The sequence below is a fragment of the Camelus bactrianus genome, chromosome 27 (genome assembly GCF_048773025.1).
Source record: "Camelus bactrianus isolate YW-2024 breed Bactrian camel chromosome 27, ASM4877302v1, whole genome shotgun sequence".
NCBI lineage: Eukaryota > Metazoa > Chordata > Mammalia > Artiodactyla > Camelidae > Camelus > Camelus bactrianus.
Window position 1 is genome coordinate 18,996,762 of NC_133565.1, and position 17,411 is coordinate 19,014,172.

General features: G+C 40.4%; 1 long non-coding RNA gene across 1 annotated transcript; it reads left to right on the top strand.

Moving 5' to 3' along the window:
* Nucleotides 1-328: 328 nt before the first annotated feature.
* On the top strand, nt 329-11,304 carry LOC141575268 (uncharacterized). The gene is made up of 2 exons (XR_012502734.1): nt 329-437; nt 1,200-11,304. It is a non-coding gene; the product is annotated as an uncharacterized LOC141575268 (long non-coding RNA).
* Nucleotides 11,305-17,411: the final 6,107 nt, after the last annotated feature.

Here is a 17,411-nt window from a genome sequence, read left to right on the forward strand (position 1 = left end):
GCTCTAACCCTGTGCTTTGTTTCCTGGACTCAGTCATGCTGGTTCTGCACCTTTTTGTAAAAGGATGTTGCCTATAACCTGAAATACACAGGAAAGCCCATTCTCAAGGCTCTGACCTTTAAGGGTGTAACACTTTCCCATTCATATAGAGATAAAAATTTGCAGAATAGAAAATAACATTAGTCTTGTTGGAGGTTTACAGGGACACTGTGACCTGACCCACATGGATAGCTGCAATAACAAAGGATTCTGACGTCAAGAAGTTTGCAACAATCACACCCCTCCCCTTTTTAGTATAAAAGGAACCTGAATTCTGACTTGGGGAAGATGGTTCTCCAGGACATTAATCTACTATCTTCTCAGTCTGCTGGCTTTCCGAATAAGTCATTACTCCTCACCTCAATGCCTCATCTCCCGATTTATTGGCCTGTCGTGTGGTGAGTAGAAAGACTTTGGACTCAGTAACAGAAGGTGGTGGTATAGACATCAAGCCTTAGAACATGCGTTGAACTTATCTAGGTGGCCTAGGTGAAGAAGACTGGAGTGCATAAAAAGACATTCCAGGCAGAAGGTCAGGAAAATCAAAACATAGAACGATGCACATGAAGTGGGGAGGGCATGGAAGGAAATACCAGCCATTGTACCCAAAGCTAGAAGCTGGGGGTAGTGAGAATGATGCCATCAGAAAGACAAGTAGAGGCCAGATTGTGGAAGATTTTATCTTCCAGGTCAAGTTGCTTCAGCTTTATGCAGTAGGATGTAAGAAGCCTTGAGCAGAACTGAAACATCTCAGTCAGGATACTGCTATGTCCTAATAGTAATTAGGGTGAGAAAGTCCACCAGGAAATGCACTGTGGTCTGTGGTCCAGGGACAGGCTTGGTGGGGTGGGAGGCAGATCAGTGGGAGCTGCTAGGGATTGGCTGCATGAGACGGTGAGCATCAGGGCAGGAGGGAGAGGGGAGAGTGCAGGATGATTCCCATCTCTGAAGCTTTGGTACCCATGGTGGTGGTATCATCTTTGAATGCATAGATACAAGTGCCATTTAGTGTTCAATCTTAGACATTCAACAAAATAGTGCACCAAAAATGTGTATTACCAGATGGCGGGTTCCTTAAGAAATGGGCCATGCCTGTGGGTTTTTGAATATCTCAGTGAACTTTTATTGATGTGAGTTGCATTTACTGCTTCTTCTGGTAGATGGAGAAGGCTTGCCCTGGAGAGATCACGAAGGTGGGAAGACGTGGATCTCCTCCGTTGCAGCTTTGGAATTGTGGGTACATTATTGTATCTGTCTGGGCTCCTTGTTCCTCACGGATAGAATGGGCAGATTGGACAAATATTCTCTAAGTTTAAAAATGTTATCCTAATTTGATGACTAAGAAACCACTTAATATGGTACCCTCAATTTGTGGCACTCCTCCCACTTGTGCAAAATGTCCCCACCAATTTATGAGGCATTTAATATTTAATGCCATAAAGAGTTTTTTTTTTTTTTAACTCAATGATATTCTTAGCTCCTTCTTGTCAGGAATTGCTTGCAACACTTATACGACGTGAATAACCCGCAAAGCATTCATTTTCCCAATGTTCAAATGCTCTTATCTAGAACCTGCCTTGACACAGCATAAGCAAAGCTTCATTTCTTTTCCCTTGGCAAACTGCCCAATCCAAATAGAGGGCCACTTCTGGAGAAGCGGATTCTGATGTGAAAGAGTGTGCGTAACATAGAAAACAATGTGTTTTTAAAATTAACACACAGACCAAAAAATGTATTTACTTTGTCCACCTTAATGGCTTTCAAAGAGCTATTAGACTCAACTGAGCGAATATTATGTATTCCTAAAATATGCACAGTGTATCCTAAGATAGACATTTGACCTGTAAATACATTTTCCCAAGGTTTGTGTGTTTGCTTGCTCTGTTCCAAAGCTCAAGGAATAACTGAGATCTGCATTGATCTGTTAAGTAGTCTGAGTGAGGGGCATTCTACCTGGTTAAGACCTGATAGACTTTCCATATTAACAGAGGCAGAGCAAAGCATAAAAGGCCTAAGAAGATTAATGAAAAAATGTCTACATGACAGAGTAACTGCTTTAAAAAAAAAAAATACAAAAACACGCCTCGCTCCCATCAGTTAGAGTTTGAGGCACTTTAATTTGACAAACCAGGTATTTAAATTTGGAACCTCTCCAATGGTTATCTGTCACTAGAAGAAGCAGCATCAAAGGGGTTAATAATTACTGACAGTTTTTTTTTAAACAAGCAGTTTTATTGCAGAAATGGGAGTTGAACCGGAACATTCACAATCAGAATGAAAGGGCAGGCAAGCAGATCCAGAAAACTGACTACTGTATGTGAAAAGGGAAAGTTTTCATGGATTTTAGAGAAGCCAAAGAAAAGAGCTTATTTCTTATTTAAGGACATAGTTTAATTTAGATTTTTAAGGACAAGCCACCAAACATTCAAAATCCAGATATAACAGCAGGAGACATGGAGCAAAACCTCCATTTGATAATGGAAAGGAAAGCGTTGGTATTTGACAATGCCTTATGCAGTGTTTATAAGATATGTCTTTAGATGGTTTCATAAGATGTCAGTGTGTAATTTGATGTATTGAATTCTGTTTCTAAATAATCATGATGTTTACCTGGCTGCTGAAGAGGTTACTGTTCCACCTTGAACTGTGATGGGAAAGGGCACCAATCAGCCAATGTGCATCTTCTGACAACTTTCAGATTTTGACCTGGAGACGCCCAGGAGCAGAGGCTGATTCATGGGTGGCAATGTTACAGGAGAGAGAGCTCTGGACTTGGGAGTCAGAGGATAGAACTCAGAGATTCAGCTCTTTTCCTTAAAAGAATATGTGATCCCTGGGACATAGCTCATTCCACAGGTTCTCAGCCATAGCCAGCCATACAACACAAACACTTGTCCAGCTTTACATACCCACATCCATGAGGACCACACTGCTGAAATTCTGGTTCGATAGGTCAGAGGTTGGTCCCTGTCCTGTTTAAAAGCCGGTGGGGTTGATGAGTGATAAGTCCATTGAACTTCAGCATTCTCATTTGTAAAATAAGATTCCCTATTCATTGTCTAGGGTTGTTGTGAAGATGAAACACCATGACATATTTAAGGCACCGGCAACACCGCGCCCATTAGAGTTTCACTTTTGTTTCTTCCAGTGGGTCTTGGCGGTTTGGGTTCAGATCTCCCTAGAGTGGTTCTATGGAGCAGTAGCCCCGTGGGATGTTCTATGGAAAAAACCCCGCCCCTCTGCCTCCATCAGTCACATTTGGCAGCTGCCTGTCATGCTCCCTTCCAGACTGTTACTGGGAATGTTTCCTGAGCACAGGAAAGATTCTGAAAGGATCCCAAGTAAATGAACTGCCTAAAGGTGTTGAGCACAGTATTTCTCAGTTATTTAACCACCAAATTCCTTTTCAATTATTCATTGATGTTCAATAGAACATGCTTTGGGGAATGACGCCTCGGATTTCTAACTTATGTTCTAATGTTCTATAACCTCCCTCAGGAATTCACCAAGTGCTCTGGTCCAAGATCTAGTCTTTCTGATCATCCTGAAGGAGCTCTGCTCTTTTTTTCTGAACTACTAGTTTAAATAAACTTTCATATTAGAAACGATTCTCTTTATTGTAGTTTTTCCTTGAACTACTTGAGTTTATGAACACAAATGATTTAGAAAGGATTAAGCCATCAATTTAGAAATAAAGTAACATCTAAAACAAAGTAAGGTAAAAGTTAAAAAAAATTTTTTTAAGTTGAACTAAGTAGAAATGCACAAATCCATGTTTGTTCAGTAAAGGAAAGACATTTACATTTTGTGAGATCATACCTTACCCTTGAAACCAGCAGGATGAGATAAAATTAGAAGTGCAAGTTATGATTGAGCTAAATTAATCCAACAGTCAAAAATAAACTTGGTAGACATTTTATATAGGTGCACTGAAAAAAATAAATAAAGTATGTGTTGAAGGAGAGCAGTTTTCCCCTTACGCCAATGATTTAAGAGCATTTGGGAAGCTGAATATAAATATATAGTTTTTTTGGCAACACCATTTGCCTGGTGGGCACTCTTAACCTAGGTGGAGTCTGGTTTCTAACAGGTCCTCCCGGGCCTGGAAAGCAAAAGTGGAGAAGTGTATCTCTGGTTGAGGTGCATTTATGAAGGAATCAACTGCTCATTCAAGTGTAATTGCTTTTTCTTAGAAGTACACACCTATGTGGATACCTGATCTTGGGATGGCAAAATGTGTCAAGTTCATAGTCAGGCTGGGCAGAGTCTGCAGTAAGAATTTGCTTCGGAAAACTATTTAGATTTTTTTTTTTTTTTTTTTTTTTTGCATGCATGCATCCTGATTTTGCAGGTTTGGTATGAAACTCTCAAAAGAACAGCTTTGCTTGTGAGCTTTCCGATATTTCTACTCTGGTCCTGGCCAGAAACACTGTGAGAACACCCTTTCATTTGGTATTTGAGCCCTTATGCCTCTGTTCCTGGCTGCAGACCAAAGGGAACAAACACAACTGAACATTTCAGAACCTCAAAATAGTAAACTAAAAATGGTTTGCTCCGCTTTTGGTTCTAAAAATGATTGACCCCGGAACCTTGTTCCAAACGATCTGGTTGATCCATCTCTAATGGGGATTACTGGATTTTAGAAACCACAGGAGGACTTTTTTTTTTTTTTTTTTTTTGATTCATAACCAACAGCAAAAAGAAATACACAAACTAAATGGCTGTAAAACAGGTATCCTGTCACTAGAGTAGAGGCTAGATTTTATGAACATGCTTTATGTTCCAGTGTAAAGCAATTCAAAGAACAAGGACACTGGAGTTCAGAACAGGATATCTGGGTTTCAATGCTGATGTGATTGATTACTAGCTGAGTGATGGGGGCACATTTCTGAGATTCAGTTTCCTATGGGTAAAATTAAGAAGAATAATGAAAAATGATCACACCCATTGGGTCATTATGAGGGGTAAAGTATTTTAAAAATACTTCTAAAAGTTGTAGCATCCTTGATATTAGGAGAGTCAGTGTGTATCACGGTTCCTGGAAGTTTGAACTTTATGATCAAGCACATATGAGTTCAAATCCCTCCTCCTCTGCTCTCTAGCTCTTGATCTCCGCCAGCCACTAAGAATATTTAACCACTGATTTTATCATCTGTGAGATGGAGATAGTGCTGTAGGGGGAAGTAAATGAACTGCTGTATGTAAAATGTTTGGCCACATAGTTCACACGAGAAAAATTGGTGGCAATTGATAATTGTGTAAAGTGATGATGATGGTGATTTTCTATGCTTCTGATTCCAGGAGCCAGCCCAAATACAGACATAGGAAAAATGTGGATAGACCCTTAAGAACACTCTGAACCTTTCTCCCATGAACTTACATAATCTACAGAATTTTTCTGGATGAGTGGACACAGGAGGGGATGCCAGTTTGAGTCTGGGGTCGCCATATTGACATGGCTTGATTGGGCAGACCCAAAATATGGGTTGGGCTTAATGTAAGGACCTAGAGAAGGAGGTGGAAAACTCTAGCCGGACTAATGCCAAGTAAGAGGCAATGCTGATCTTGATAACTGTTAGCATCCAATTTTCACCAGTAAAGAGAGGTAGGTGAAAAACTGTAGATGCATGCAAAGTTCACAATGAAGTTGTTGTGGAATTAAACCTTTAAACCCACAATCTTTCCATTCCAGAATACTTGTATATTGTTTCTAAAAGTCATATTTATATTAGGAATGCCACAGAATGATGGTTGTCTTAAAAACAAATATTCACTGCTAAAAAGCCTGCCTGGCCCAAAATATGCCTGGTCACTTTTTGACTTAATATTGTCTATATAGATTAAATGTAGGAATTTAGTACATTTTACACTTGATTAAATATTAAAATGCCATTTTCTGTATTCAAAGAAGAAATTGTGTTTTTAATCTACTCTGGGGGAATGACTAGCCTGCTACCACGTTAAAGTGTTGGTCATATGATATTTTCTTCTCTTCTTTTCATAGTCAAAATTCTTGAAAACATTCTCTCATTGACAACCCTTCTCATTCTTGGATTTTGAATCCATGGATTTTGAATCACCCCCAAGAACTTAAGCTCCATTCTTCATAGACTCTCTGACTTGCCAGGTGCCTTACCCAGTGACAATTAGTGAATAATCTCTCTTTAGCACTTTGCATCGTTGACTGTCCTTTTGGAAATCTCCTCGTTTGCTTTCTGCTTCTCTGTTCTTGTTTTCTTCCCAATTCTGGTGACTCCTTTTCTGTGGCCTTTAAGGACCTGCTCAGAACTCTGTTCATTACCATCCTCTCTTTGCCCGAAACTATCTTTACATCAACCCGTCCATTCTTGCTACTCTATTTATCAACTCCAACCCAGTCGCGGTGGCTGGGCCACCACAATTTTTCCTCCTGGGCTTGTTATCATCACTGGAATTTCTTCAAACTCAGTTTATAAAATCAAAACTAATCACTTTTCTTTGTGAACCAGCTATCCTATCCCTTCTTATGGTCTCAGTCATTTTGTTTGCCCATGGAAATGAATTTCTCCTGGTGTTCAAACCTCAAAACTTCAGCACTGTCCTTGTCTCTAGACTCTTGTTTGACCTCCAGGTCCTAGGAAATTCCCAAGTTTAGTTGTAAGCCCTCTCAATTTTATCTTACGATGTCTGTCACAGTTACAAGACAGACTGATGCAAGGGTCTGTGTAGCATTCTATGATACTCATTCTTATGTTCTCAGGAGAGATATGAGAACTTCAGTCATTACTTCTGCACTCCAGGCAGGAAGAAGGAGGGAGATCACAGAACCAAAGGGCATCTGCCAACTTTGGGGAGGGGAGCTTTCCTGAAAGCAGCACCCAACAATCTTTGCTTCCATCTGTTGACGAGAGCTGTGTTGCATGGCCACCTGATCTACAAGGGAGGCAGAGAAAAATAGCTGAATAAATCTGGACACAATGCTGCTCCAATAAATCAGAGTTCTATGGGTAAGGAAGACAATGCAAAATGATACTGGGTGATCAGCTTAAGGGTATTGGGTCGTCCTACAAACCTGTTCTAACTTCTCCCCGTTTTCTTAAAATAAACTTCCACTGACTTTCATAAAATGAAAGAGCCTGACACTCCTTACTTCCCACTGTCGTCACTTCACTTTGCAGCCTCATCATGCTTCTTCTTAGATAACTGCCAAGCCACATGGACTCAGTGTCAGCATCTACTGCTGCTACTGCACCTGTGCATCAATCCGTTTATTCAGCAAGAAAGTACTGTTGACGAGCACCGTGCTACATGCTCAGGATGAATAAAACCATGCCCTGCGCCTTCAGGGGCTCACAGTCCAGGTGGGGAGACCAACAGGGTGCCAGCTCATCCCAGTGCAACACAATGGCGTAAGAGAGACAGATGTAAGGAACTGTAGAAGCAGAGAGAAAACTGTGACTCATTCAACTTGGGAGTGGCTGAGAAGACTTCACAGAGAAGGTGATGTTGGGAGCTGAGTTGTGTATTGTTAGGCATTCCTCAAGACAACCTAGAGAGGAAGAGTAATACGGTTCCTGTTTTTGTAAACGACTAATTACCAATGAGAAACAAAGCGGTTATAAACTTGACCTCACTCTGAATTTAATTTTTTAAGAAAGTAATCATAAGCAAAAGCAATTTTAAGCATAGCATGACAGGGCACAGTACTGATAAATGAGAGGAAAACTGATTCTTAAAGAGTGTACCACTCGCTTACGATGCCCTGAAATTAACTGAGAACTCATTTGTCAAAAGTGCACCTACTTACAGAGAATTCTTCCAATTACCATCAAAAGCGATCATTCTTAACCTCTCATGCATTAAGAAAACCCTGTCTGCACCCAGTGTTCTGTTCATAATCAATGGCGCCCTTTATGTATGTTATTTCAAATTTATCACTATGGGTATTTCTAAAATGAGTGCATTAATACATGAATCTGCTGTAGGGCCAGAAGCCAGAGGTACTTGTCTCCTACCTCTCCTGGGACAGTCTTTTGGTCTCTGAGACATTTCACTCTGCAGTTTCTCATAGTTTGGGGTATTTATTGATAGCTACTGACAGCATGTGTTGGTACTCACAGACTGACAATGGTCAAATCCTCTTTCTGAGGATTTGTTATATTCTGCAAATGTCAGGCAAGTCACCGTCAGGCCGTGTTAAAAAGGGAATGCAAGTGTTGTGTTATATCAGTTCTAACAGTATTTTATTGCTTTAAAAAAAAGCACAAATCAAGATAAATGAAATAATATTTGATGATACGGTCATAAACTTTGAAGAGTAAAATAATGCAACATTCCTGGAGGCCCGTCTCATGATATGCCGTATAATTATCTTTTGACCCTTAATTCCACTTGCAAGAATCTACCTACTCACATAGGTAGATTCTACTCACTTAGAATTGTGAGTAGGGCTTGGTGTAGAATGGCAATCAGAGCATTAAGTAAACTGCTGACAATCCGTGAGCTAGAACTTTGTTGTCATTAAGATTTGTATTTTTCAAATAATTTTTATTCACATAGAAAACTGCCCACTATGTTCAGTGATATGAAAAAGAAGAAAGACAGTTGTGTTAAGATTCTATTTTCTATCTGTCTGTCTCTCATACATGCGTATATGCACACACACACATACACCTTTCAATTTGTCTCAGAACATTAACAATTCTCTAAATTTAAGTAATTTCTACTGTCACCTTTAAGTTTCTCAAATTGTGTAGATTCTGACATTGAGCATTCTGAGTTTCATAATCAGAAATAAATCACTCTTAAAAGAAAAGCTACCCAATTTAGCTTTCCCTCCCCTTCCCCACCCGGTAACTATAAGTTTGTTTTCCATGTCTGTGAGTCTATTTCTGTTTTGTAAAGATTTGCAGATACACACTTCTATACCTAAAATAGATAAATATCAAGGTTCTACTGTTTAGTACAGGGAACTATATTCAATATCATGTAATAACCTATAACGATGAAGAATATGAAAAAGAATATATGTATATGTGAATCACTGAGTCAGGATGCTATATACCAGAAACTAACACAACATTATAAATCAACTATACTTCAATTAAAAAAAACAGGAAAAACTACCAAGGAACATGTCATCACGTCACAGAGGATCAAGGGATTATTTCTTGGCTTTTTTCATCCCTACGCTGCCTGTGCTGATAATTCTCACACCTGCACATGGCGTGAAGTGTCAGTTCAGGCTCTGAGCAAGACTCCCCACCACCTTCTCTCCCCTCCCCACCCTCCCCACCCTCCCCTCCACACCGCCTCTGATTTCTCTCTCCAAACATGGCCACCGTCACTTTATTTCCTCTCCTGAAACACAATTCAAAGCTTCCTGATGGCACGCAGAATAGACTCCCTAGTTCTCTGCTTGGCTCCAGCGCCTGTCTTCAGTCTGCTGTCTGTCTCCCCGTTTTCCTGCACCCCAGCAAAACGGAATGTTGAATATCTCAGTGGCCCTCTTGACCTTGCTCCCCACCCCAACTTGAACTTCATTTTGCTTGTTGAAGTCCTTCCTACCCATTCTTCAAAGCCCTGCTCATATCCCGGGAGAGTTCATTCAGAATTCATCTCTTTCCCCATTACTTCCTCTTTGTACTTCATTGATCTCTTTTATCACATTTATCAAGAGTTTATTTGTATTATGGTCACTTGTGTCTTTCTATTCTTATACTGAGACTTAAGTTTTTTTTTTTTTAATTGAGTTATAGTCAGTTTACAATGTTGTGTCAATTTCCAGTGTAGAGCACAATTTTTCAGTCATACATGAACATACATATATTCATTGTCACGTTCTTTTTCACCGTGAGCTACCACAAGATCTTGTATATATTTCCCTGTGCTGTACAGTACAATCTTGTTTATCTATTCTACATATGCCTGTCGGTATCTACCCAGCCTGTCCCTTCCCATCCGCCTCCTTCCTGGCAACCACAAGTTTGTATTCTATGTGAGACTTGAGTTTTAAACCTCCAAGTTAAGTCTATAATCTTTAGGGAATGGTTCTCTAACACTAGCCTGTATCACAGTCATTGGAGGATTTTTTAAATACAGGTTGCTGGACCCCATCCCCAGTGTTTCTGATTCAGTCTAACTGGGGGGGGGGGGTGCCAGAGAATTTCCACTTCTAACAAGTCCCCAGGTGATGCCACTGGCCCTGCTGGTATGGGGACCACACTTTGAGAATCACTGCTTTTCAAAAAAGGGGGAAAATGAAAAAACATAAATGAACTTTCTTCTTGCTGTAGTAGACAGGAAATAGTAGTTAAAAGCAAAAGATTTTGATCAGAGATGGGTTTGGGTTCCAATTGGGCCACTTAACGGGTCAACAAATTCTTCACCCCCCTGAATTTTCATTTTCTTGCCGGAAAAATGGGGCTATTATTGCCTCTCCTATAGGGTTGTTCTGAGTTATATGAAATTACATTTACACAGTGCCCAACAAATGGTGGCTATTGTTATTACTAACCCATTTATTCTATGCAATAACTTTATAAAATAGACTTTGCCACTGTTTTACAGATGAAGAGACTGAGGTACATCAGGGGTCAATAACTCAGCTGAAATCATCTACCTTATAAATGGCAAGACTGGGGTTCTCATTCAAATCATTTTAACACTTTTCTCTCTACCCTAACACAGTACTATACATAATGCACCCTCAAAACAGTTCCTAAAATTCAACTTCACATTTCTTTGTGTGAAGTCTTCCGTTGGCAATACACACCTTAAAACATATTTCTGGACTTTTAACTTAAGATTTCCACAGCGATGAGCACAAGTGTAATTTTCATTTCATTTTAAGAGCCTGTGAAAAATAACAAATCAGGTGGGTAAAAGTAACTATTAAATTAGGAACTAGCATTTAAAAAATTAAAACCAAGTTGGCTAAGCCAAGTGTTGACTTAACAATGCTTTGTTACTTTGTGGCATTAATAGTTTTGGGAAATATTATAAAATAAAGTTTAATTGTTTTTATTTTTTTTTTTCTTGGAGAGAGGGGAGGTACTTTTTATGATCGATTTTATGATAAATAACTTGATTTCAACAGCACTTTAGAATTTGCTAGACATTGAAACAACAGAGGAAGACCATTTGATAAATTGAAAATTCTCATGTGTGAACCGCGTGCTTGGATTTGATGTCTTTGTTTCTATAGAAACAAAAAAAATTGAGATTAAAATAAGCTAAAATGGAATCAAGTTTTATGAAACAGATAAAGGAGCTTATTTTACTTGTTCCCAGTGTGATGTGGTCAAATGAAATTTTTATTTAAAACCCAAGCTGTCTGTGGACACTTCTGCTTTTTAAGGAAGCTTCAGTTGGGTTGGAGGAGAGGGCCAGTTGGCATCATGGCAAGTGCTAAGATTCACATCAATAGAAACTCCAATTTCTGCTGCTTCTTTCCAATTAGAGAAACTGCTGGTGAGGGTTTGGAGGGGATGGTGAGGAGAAGGGGAGGAGTGAAGAGGGTCTTAAACGTAAAAAGCAAAGCCAGTGCTCTAGGTACTGTTCAGGTAGTGAGAGACAGTTTAGCAGAGATTTTTTTTCCATTTGTATAGAGATGTCACTGACATACAGCACTGTATAAATTAAAGGTATCCAGGGCAATGACTTGACTTAAATGCACTGTGAAAGGATCACCTCAATGTCCATCATCTCACATAGATGAAAAGTGCACATGTTCCCGTGTGATGAGAACTCAGGATTTACTCTCTTAACAACTCTCAAATATACCAGAGAGCAAGGTTACTTTAGCAGGGGTTTCCTGAATCTCTGGATAGCCAAAGATAAGCCAGCAGCAGAACAGGTCAAAGACCCAGCGTTGCTGGGATGATGTGAAGGAAGGCAAAGCGGGAGATGGTCAGGAGGGAATGAGGACACAGAGGCAGGTTCCAGCCTGAGCAGGATGGTGGCTGTGGGGAGATGCCAGTGGCATGGTGTCCAAAGAGCTTTTCACAAAGGAGGCGCCGACCCTCATCTTTACCTTGTTTGTGTCCCTGTGATGTAAGATGGAGATATTTAGCAAAATGTGACACGTGCCCATGCCTGTGTGATTGGTTTTAGGGAAATGGAGATAAAGAAGCTGAGTTTAATTAGTGGGTCAACACTGTTCAAATAAAAATAAAAAATAATGTCTGTTAGATGAGAGGTGGGGTTTGGAGGAGCGTGGGGGGTAGGGAGAAGAACCCAGAGATAAAAAGTCACCACAAGCATCTAAGTCTTTAGGAAGTTACATAAATATCACCAAGGGAATTGACAGGGTGAGCCCAGCCAATATTTAGGTTACACTAGTGACCATTTAGGTAATATTAAATACCTTATGATTCTATTATGACGGCCCTTTGCCATTTTTGTCTTTGCCTTCTTTCAGTGTCTAAAGTAATAATATTGTCACGTGTTAAAGGGCTTCTGATCTAGGCAGAAAGCATACTTCTCAGACTCTACCAGGTATTTGCTACCACTATTCAATGAAATTATCCATCAGTTGAAGAAAACGTTCAGGAGGGGGTGGGTCTAAAAATCATTGCCCAAAACAGGTGGGTTTTGTTAGGGAGACACGTATCAACAGTGATGCAGAGTAAAAGCATCCACCCACCTCAAGTTAACAGACTTGGGTTTGGAATTGATGGATCCGTAGAATGTGGGTCCAGAGGCTTGTGGCTCTGAACGTGTTTTCTCATGTGTAACCTGCGGTACCTCTCCCACAGTATCATGAGCAGTAGGCTCCTGGTAAAGGTGTATTGTTTAGTGACGTATAAGCTAACTTGATAAAATTTATCACTCAAGATTTTTTTTTTGAAATTTTAAAGGGAAGCATAGAAGACAAGAGAGGCCAGTTTCAATGGCATCTGACCTGTGCAGTGACAGAGGGCCCTATGCTCAGAAGGGCCTCACACCAGGTTCCATACTCTGCCACCTTCATCTTAAGAGTCTAAATAATTTTTGAACAGGGGGCCCCACAGTTGCATTGTGCACTGGGTCCTGAACTTCATGCACCCAGCCAGAGGGCATTATTTTATAGGCTTCATCCTTTCTGACTCTCCTTCCTGAGTGCTGCCTTCTTCATTCCCGCTATTCAGATCCCTGAGGTGGCTATTTTGCTCTGTGACCCTACATTTTGGCAAAGGATGATTGGTTTAGAAGAGGACACCTGACTCCAGATAGCAATCAGAGCCCTTCCCCATGGGCTGAATGGACTGGCCCAAAGATGGTCAGTTGAACCAAACTGAGTCACCCTCTAGGGATTTTGAAGCTTGGACTGGAGAACTGAGCTATGAGGCTGTGGAAGGCAATATTGCCCACTATTAGGAAGGAAGACAAAGCTGGTTCCAAGAAGGAATACGAAAGAAGAGGCAGATACAGAGATAGCTGTAAAGGTGAGGACCGGAAGGAGGGTCTTGTTAGTGTCTCTGGATCCACTCTGAGGCCCCACCACCTTTCTGAAGTGGGATTCTCTTACTTGTTTTCAAAAAGCCCCAACTCTTACAGGAATAAAGAGAAATTCTTTCTCATTCACTTTTATTTTGTCAACTCAATTCAAAGCAGAGTTCTTATTTTGAGAGAGTAATCCTTCACCATGCATCTGTGATCTTTTTCCTGAAATCACCTTTCCCCCCGAGGTGTTACCATCTTGCTGCCTCAGTGACTGTACAGGCAGAGCGGGTCCCCACTGGTGACATGTGGAAGTGAGCCGTGTGTGTCCCCACGTTTGTAGTTGGCTGTCCTTGTTCTACACAGGTGGCATGGATAACTTGAATCAGACAGGAGAACAAATGTTTTTGCAACTGAAGAACCCTGAACTCATTCCACCTGTAATCTGAAACTCTGCTCACCAAGAATATATGAGGACAGGCAGAAAAGAGATGGGGAAGCCAGATCTGCCTTGGAGCATTAGCTGTGGTGTTAGATTAAAAAAAAAAGCATTGTTCTTTTGGTGATCATGTCTGTACTAGCACATAAAACCAGTCTGATGCCTCTTTCTTTTCGATGATATGATCCAGTGGGAAAAGTTTTGGATATAAAGGATACTATTCTTTAGCTTTGTGGTATGTTCCTTCCAACCTTTCTGGATCTCAAATGGAGCATTTGCATAATGGAAATCGCAATTTCTCCTATCAAGCCTGCAGGATAGTATCAGGATCTATAAACAATATGATGCAGAAAAAGGCAAGAATATACATTAAACATGGAAGTGGTCCTAACTGCCTCCCCTATCTTGCTACCGGAGTCATCCAATAGAGGAACTGAATGATTTATTTTTTGCTTCCTCAAGTCCTAGAGGCATAATGAGAGTTGATATACCTTCCTATTCTGTTGCATATTAAGAAATCTAACATATTACTTAAAGTTTTCCTAGAAATATATTATGATAAATGCTGAGGAAACACTCACCAACAGCATTTATGTCATGGACACAGTACTGATGGGAGGCGAGGCTTCCACAGGCTCCCTTTGGGATCAAATCAGGACAATAAACCAAGCAAAAGTGACAGTACCTTGGACAGAACCACATGTCTGTATGTGGGATGTGGACTGGGATGTACTTAGCTGTCAACAGAAACGCTAATTCAAATTCCTTAAAGGATCAGAAGGTTGATCACCTAATTTGATAAAAAGTCTGGAGGTAGGGTGGTAACTCCGGGTTTGGCTTATCCCGCAGTTTAACGGCACCATCAAGAATGGAAGACTTTCCATTTTTCTGCTCCCCATTCTCCACGTGATGGTCTTGACCCCCCCCCCCCCGTGTTGCTGCAGAGCTGTGGCAGCTCCAAGCATTAGTGCTACAGTCTGAGCAGGACAAGGGACAGAGAGCAAAGACCTTTCCCAGGGGGCCTTGACTCTCCTTGCTTTCCTGTCACTTTGGTTAGAATTTCATCATTGCCCATCCCACCTGCCACGGGAGTATCATTCCTACAGTGGGACCCAGCTGAGGGATATAGCGACCCAATATCTGAAGAAAATTGGGCTTTTGTAGGCAAGGACTAGGGGAGGATGGCTGAGGAGATGGGACTACATGTACCTTAATGACAGTAGCAAGATCTGGCAAGAAGAATACGTAGACACCCTGATTGGTGAGGCCAAAATGATCGAAAAGTGGTCCTTTCTTAGAATGATCTTTTCCTGCCCCTATGCTGTATCAAAGAAATCAAAGTTCTCAGATTTTAACAAAGAGAAAATAGAAATTCTAAATAGTGAAATACAGACTTTCTGTTTGACCCTTTCTTTGTTTCTTTAATATGGGTGTAAATGAGCATTACCAAAAAAACACATGATACAAAGTGGTTTAGGGCATAACTTAAAGTGTTTTTAATAGGGCATTTCCAACCCTTATATAATTAGAATACAGTGAGACATCGTCCCCCCTTTTCTCTGAGCTTGCTGGTAGCTAAACCTAATTATTTTGACATCCTTCTAACCCATATCATAAGGCTTTGCACTCATAATACGAGCTTAATAAATATTTGTTAAATGAATAAATGATATTCTAAAGGTCAATTGTTTTATTATCAGAGTATCTGGGCATCGGGGGACACTCAGTGCCAAATATTTTGAACACAGTTCAGGCTTCTCCTTCAGCAAAGTAGAAAACATGGAACATCAATACCGTTTCCCTTGATTACGAGGACGCCCGCTCAAAGCTGTGTTTGTAACAGTAGCTATATTTCCACGTTCCAGAAGTAGCAAGTTGGCAACATCAGATGTTTTGTTCCTACCTATTTAGCAGAACTTAACATTGAAGGTCATTACAAAATTGGAGTTCTATTGTTTCACAGTAACAACAACAACAACAACGACAACAACAAAAAACCCCAAATAACTCTTCAACGTAGAGAAGCCATTTTTTCAGCATGTTAATAGCTAGGTCCACAGATTCACATTCCCTCCTGCTGCTGACTTTTGGATCGTTTCACTGTTCTTGGCATCTTTATCACAGTGCAAGCAGTCCTGAGGGCCAGCCATCCATTTTGGTCTTTTTTTGAAAGCATCACTGGTAAAATTACTTGTTAATGAAGATATTGACACACCGCAAACAAGAACCTGGTTCGAGGAAACCACGTCCTTCAGGATCTGATAGGAATAGGTGAATCCTGGGCTCTGGTCTCAAGCATCAGTGTCACACGAATACTCAGAGGTGTGGGCAAGGTCTGTGCGGGATCCTGGGGATCTGCATTCTCGCCAAGTACCAAGGCACTGCTCATGTGAGTGTCTCTGGATCCCATATAAATGCCGGGTGCATTTGTTAAAAAAGCTAATTATGTGAATGAAGCACATCTATTCAGCTGTGCTGCAGTTTGGTGATCCTGCCATATATATATATATATATATATATATATATATATATATATATATATATATATATATATATATATATGTATGTATGTATATATATACATATATACATATATATATATATTTGGTGAAATTGTGTAGCCATGGACATTTCAGAGCCAGAATGCTGGGTCAGGACCTTGGCTTTGTTACTCACCTGTGTGTTCTCCCAGGAACGTTACCCACCCTCCTTTTTTGACCCAGTTTCCTCAACTGCCAGGGTGGGATGATAGCAATTACTACCTCTCAAAACGTTGAGAGGATTAAATGTGTTAACACGTGTGAAGCACTTGGGGAAATATTTAGCACATTATACATATCATGTACGTGTTAGCTCTGACCCTGGTGATTTCAAGTCTTCAAAATGAACATTCTTTCCCTCTATCCTGAGGTCACACTGCATTTTGTCCTACTGTTTCCAACAGAACGAAATGCTCATATCTGTTTGGGAGTGAGGGCAGGTGTGAGTATTTAAAGACACTGATGACTTCTGCTCTCTTAGGGAAATCCTCTCCATTAAAAGAGCCAGAAGACTGCATTATGAATTTATAAATTCACAGAAAGTAAAGACAGGGAGAGAGGTCGATCCCAAAGGACACATTATCAGAATCGGGCTCCAGATGGAGAATTTATGCAATTCGATGTAAGTTTAAATTTAGAGATGCTTTACTCCAAAGCTTAAGAGAAGAGGAAGGGAAAATGTTGGCCTTGGCTAGTTAAATAAATGTAGGAAGGGAAAATGTTGGCCGTGGCTAGTTAAATAAATGTAAGGAGGCTTCCCTGTTTCTAAAACTTAAGTGTGGGTAACTTACATTATTCACAGAATTTGTCCTTGATCTCGGCCAGGTTTCTGACTCCTCGCCTTAACTTCTCTCTTTTAATATTTCTTTTTAGAAGTCTTTATTATGAGACAACTGCTTTTTAATAGGATGACAAGGAGCCCGTGTAAGAAGAAACAGGGTGTAGGGGATCCCTAGACTGCAGGTATCTGGTGCCTTGTGGATCTCAGCGGT